At 42.1% G+C, this 5,525-nt stretch overlaps 1 long non-coding RNA gene across 2 annotated transcripts; it reads right to left on the minus strand.

The window, feature by feature from the left end:
- Window positions 1-665: 665 nt before the first annotated feature.
- On the minus strand, window positions 666-5,021 carry LOC140113439 (uncharacterized). 2 transcript variants are annotated; one of them, XR_011852719.1, is made up of 3 exons: window positions 4,945-5,017; window positions 1,323-1,387; window positions 666-1,134 (listed from the first exon to the last, which is right to left on the minus strand). It is a non-coding gene; the product is annotated as an uncharacterized lncRNA (long non-coding RNA). The 2 variants fall into 2 exon arrangements; XR_011852720.1 differs by lacking the exon at window positions 1,323-1,387 and having other exon boundaries at window positions 4,945-5,021.
- Window positions 5,022-5,525: the final 504 nt, after the last annotated feature.

Raw genomic sequence — 5,525 nt, forward strand, 5'->3', positions numbered from 1 at the left:
GCATAGAAATTTGTTCAGCGCTTCACTGCTTCCAATATGCCACCAATTTGGTCAGCGCAGAAGCTATCATCGTCAGCTGTACCATCTCCATCTTTCGTCTACTAGAAAAAGCTCTTCAGGCTATGATGGAGGATGTAATGATGGTAGGCAAGGAAGAAGAGGAGGAACAGGTGCCAGGCCAGTCCTCACATGGCTTGCATGGTGGGTTACTGGAACAGTGGTCAGGTAACACACTGTCCAGCCATGGGATATTATTTAAGGAGGGTGAGTTTTCCTCACAATAGGCTGTTATGGCATCAATGGAACATGGGTATGGAGATGCAGAGGAGGAGGAGACACTTTTCTGACGGGTCTCAGTCACATTTTCCCCAAACATTCAAACAAACTCGCCAAAATCTAATTTTGTCCAACCCGTTTGGCACTAGTTATTATTATTATTGTTATTATTATTATTATTATTATTATTTGTTGTTGCTCTCGATATTAGGAACATTTTTATATTAAATAGTGCAGTAAGTTACCAACTAAACAGAAAATTAATGAAACCTTCTCATCCATTTTAATATCATGGCCCTTGGCCACATTCTTTGAGAAACCCAACCCAAATGAAAGACCAGTTTTATATGAGATTTTTGCATCGTAAATTTCAATAAATTTCTCTGTAGTTTAGTTTAAAAGGAGATTTTTATTTTTGAGATTAAAAATGATTAAATGAATTCAGAACTGGATTGTTTGTGTCTTAGTTAAAAATGAAATGAAATGTTAATAAGAGTAAGACAGAGCAGTATTTTATAGAACATGAGACACTGCAGGATCTGTGAGATATCTTGGGGATCTTCCATTCTAGCTCCTCTACTAAGTTTATCAGGAAACGTGTATATAAGCTGCAGATATCTTCCAGTCTTCCTCCTTGCTGCTGAGGAGCTCCTGAGCCGTCACACATCATGTACTTGTCTCCTCGGAATTCTCTCTCATTTATGTTTTCAGTCATCTCATGGTTAATTGTTTTGTGCTTCTTAATTTATGGAGAAAAGTTGCTGAGATCATCTCCACGTTGTAAACTTCTTGCAATTAACGCCATTCATGAATACAAGTATTACCAGGAAGGAGACCTCATGATTGGAGGACTGTTCACTGTAAATAAATTGAAAATGAGACGCAAATTGACTTATCAGAAGTTAAAAAGGAAAATGATTTGTGTAAGGCAAGTGTAACGTAATTACAAACCGCACATGTCTTTATGTTAACATTTTGTCACAATACTGAGGGTTGTGTTAAAGGAAATCTACCATTTGATTTTGTGCATTATGAAGCAAACATACCTTGAGAATGCTGTAGCTACACTGATGCAGGATATCTTGGTTAATCCCTGAGCTGAGTGGTTTTGCTGAAAAAACAATTATGACATTTAAGACCTTGGGAAAGCTGGATTTTGCAATACATAAATACATTACATGAGCTGTCTGCACTGCCCCGACAGGACTAATCAACCTGAGCTGCATGACTCATACATAGCAGCTGGCGGCTGGTGCAGTGATTGATTACTTCTGCCTTTCAGTAATTATGTCATTCTCCTGAGCAGTGTAAGAGGAGAAGCCCTGAGCCAGGCACAGGAGCAACAGTGACTCATTATTCTGAATTTTATAATTGTTTTTTTCATCAAAACCACTCAGCTCAGGGATTAAACAAGCTATGTTTCTGCATCAGTGCAGCTACAGCATTCTCAATGTATGTTTGATTCAGAATGCATGAAATCAAATGGTAGATTTCCTTTAACTCTCACATGTCATTGATATTTGTCTAAGGGTTTATTGACTAAGACGTGTCCATTGTCAACAGATCTCTTTACTTTCCTTTGTGCTTTATGTTTGTTTGTTTTTTTGTGGACCCATGTATTTCTATTCTCTTTCTTTTATCCAAAAGCAAAATTAATGTGCTATTACCCCAAGCACGGTCCTGACTACATTCTCATCTGTATTGTTACAGAAGCAGCAACCAGAGGTATTGATACAGTTGGTTTTCTAAGCTTGTAAGCATCTTAATGGAAAATATCACAATAACAAGTTACACAACGTATTAACTCCTTAAGGATGTAACCTGTTTGTACATTAAGGCTCAGTCCTTTTAAATTTGACCAGTGTCTCTACCTGTGGTAATAACTTAACAACACTTTAAAATATCCCTATGATTTTGAGAATGTTTTATTGTAGTTTATGGTGGTAGTATGATTTTAGTGATTAGGTTTTTTTTTGGGGGGGGGGGGGTAAAAATTCAATCATTTAAGAAATTTTTTTTTAAAAATGACAATTTTCAAAGTTTGAAATGTTCTATTTTTTAGACAAAAAGTCTGAACACAAAGTTTTTTTTCTAGAAACCTTTTGCCATTGGTCTTCTTTTTGTTTCCATAATTTGTTTTACGTTTCCATTTTTTTTTACGGATGTGAGAAGGTTTCAAGTTTTAGTAGCAACTTCTAAGATTTTCAAGAGATTTGAAAAATGCTAAATTTTTGGTGACCAATTCAGTTTGGAAGTGCTCTATAAAGGCTTATGTACTATAAACCCCACAAGTAACACCATTTTATGAACCTATGATCTCAAACTATTCAAATCAGCATTTTGAGAAGTCTGTTAACCCTGTAATAATTTCTCCAGAAGCAAACAAAAATAGATAGAAAATTTTGAAATTTCAATTTTTGCTTACGATTATTCCCATTTAGCCCTAAAATGGACACATTCAGAAAGAATTTGAGGTAAATATACATCTCAAAATTTTTGCCCTGCTTCTTCCAAGTACAGCAATACCAGACATGTGGATGTCAACTACTGTTTAGTAGCACAGCGATGTCCAGAACAGAGTTCGTACTATTGGAAATTTGGCAGCCAATTTGGCTACAAATGTTTTATGTTGCCACAGTGTACTTGAAGAGCCCCTGAAGTTACAGTACAATAGAAAACCTGCAAAGATTCCCCTATTTAGGAAACGAGACCCCTCAAAGTATTTATCTGGGGTTGTGGTGAGCATTTTAACCCCCAACATGCTGGCCAAAATCTAATGCAAAGTAAATGGTGCAGAGTAAAAATAGCTTTTTTTTATCTCATTTTAGTGCCTCATATATTGTACCCAACCCATGCCACTTTAGACAAACACCCCAAAAATCATTCTGCAGGTTGTCACAAGTACGGCAATATTACACACGTGCCAATAATTGACAGGCTGGGCACACAGCAGGGTTGAGAAGGGAAGGAGAGAAATTTTGCTTTTGGAGCTCTGTTTTTACACGTTTAGATTTAGAGGGTCATGTCATGTTGGCAGGCCCCATGATGTACCAGTACAATAGAAACCACTGAGAAATTATACCATTTTGGAAACTAGATCCCTCAAAGAATTTATCTGGGATTGTGGTGAGCATTGCATTGTTTTCTCAAAGGTGCCATTGTAGTGACAAATGAAATCAGCCCAACTCATGCCAAAAATTATTCTGTTGGATATGACGGGTATGGTAATACCCCGTGTGTGGCAATAGGCTATAATAGGCTATGGAGACACGACAGGGCTCAGAAGAGAATGGCATTTGGAGCACAGACATTTAATTTCTTTTTGGCATCATAAAACATTTGTAGATTTGTAGAAACCCCTGAGAACTGACCCTATTTGAAAACTACATACCTTCATAAACAAATCTAGTGGTGTTAGTGAACATTTTAACCCCACAGGTGGATCCCAAGAATGATGCATAATGGATAGAGCATAGTACAAATTATCTATTATGTCATCTTGTGCCCAGCAACTGCCACGGGAGACAAACACCCCAAAAATCATGATGTGGGTTCTCCCTGGTCTGGCAATAATCTACAGGCTGGGCAGACGGCAGAGCTCAGCAGGGAAGGTGCGGCATGCGGCATGATGCATAAGCAGTGTGAGAGTACATCAGGGTACAATTATATATCCAATTATATATCCAGGGACGTGTGGTGAATCCTGAAACACTTCTTCATGCATAACCCTGGTTTCTTGGGGCACGTGTCACACGTGTCCTTCCCTTCCTGGCAGTTTGGGGAACTTCTCCTGGAAGGTGCTGCCCTGGTACACTGCGTGATGTGGCCTCGCTTCCAGCCGTACTAGCACTCCCCACTTCCTGGTCTATAAAAATCTACTGCTTGACTGCCACCTCTTGAAATTCCAGGAAAGTTCCCCTCTGGCCTGCACATCGATGTAACACGTAAGCATTATACAGTGCTAACTGCATGACATGTATGGCCAGCTTCTTGCACAACACCCTCAACTTCCGCATGGCGTTGTATGGCTGAAATACCTGGTCCGACAAATCCACCACTCCCATATAACTATTATAATCCAAAATACAGTCCTGCTTGGGGGCTTCTACACTGGTACCTTGTACAGGGGCAGGGGGGGCTGGTGTGCCCTTGTATTGTTGTTAGTACAAGGACCTCTTGTCCTTGCACCTAACACACAATGCTGAGTCGCTGCTTAGTGCTCGACTCTCGTGCCTTCTGAGCTTTTCCCCTAGCAGCGACCTTGCCAGACCTCTCTGACTCCTTCTTGACTCCTTCTAACCGTGCCGTATGCCAAAGTTTGTCTGGAAGCAAGGCTTGATGAGGGAAATGCTGGTATAAAGGGTGGTATAGAGGTGGTAGTCCAGGTCCAGTAGTGGGTACACCAAATCCCACACTACTTTTCCAGCAATTCCCAGGAAGGAGGGGCATTCTGGGGGCACTATTCAGGAGTCCTTGCCTTCATATATCCTGAACTTATAAGTGTACCCTGATGCACTCTCACACAGCTTATACATCTTCACGCCATATCTTGCCCTCTTATTGAGAAGGTACTGGCGTGTCACGGGTGCTCCCGCGATCCATGTCGTGGATCGCGGGTACACCCGTGCTCCGCTGCCTGCCGGTCCCCGTCCCACTGCCCTCACTTACCTCTCCTGGCTCATGTCTGTGCTCCAGCTCCCGGCGTGTAGACCGCACACCTCCTTGCCTGCAGTCGCACGCTCTCACCACTAGAGGGTGCGCACGCAGATTTCTCAAGCCTTAAAGGGCCAGCGTCCTCCTGATTGGCTCCTGCTAATCCGGCTCGCCCTTATAATTCGGCACCTCCCTTCAATCCCTGCCGGATCTTCTCCTAGGATCTCCTATGGTTTCCATGCCAGGCTTCCCTAAGTCGTTCCTGTGGAAGAGAAAGCCCATTAGCGTTTCCAGGTGCTTTCCTGTGTTCCTGTGTGTCTCCAGCGTTCCCATACGTTCCTGGTGTGTCCTGTCTTCCAGCGTTTCCGGACGCCTCCTTGTGCTCCTGCCATCCTGTGTCAAGTCTTCAGTTTGCCTCCGTGCTTCTTGCTGTTCCTCCCAGGGTTCCAGTCCAGCAGTGTCTGCAGTCCTCTGTGTTGCTGCTGTCATCCCAGGCTTGGACTGTTTCCTGCACTTCCCTGTACCTTGGCTGCCACCGCAGGCCTCATACCATCTCCTGTGGTGGTCCAGATGGTCCACTGGTCCACAGACTCCTC

Source organism: Engystomops pustulosus, chromosome 1, assembly GCF_040894005.1.
Source record: "Engystomops pustulosus chromosome 1, aEngPut4.maternal, whole genome shotgun sequence".
NCBI lineage: Eukaryota > Metazoa > Chordata > Amphibia > Anura > Leptodactylidae > Engystomops > Engystomops pustulosus.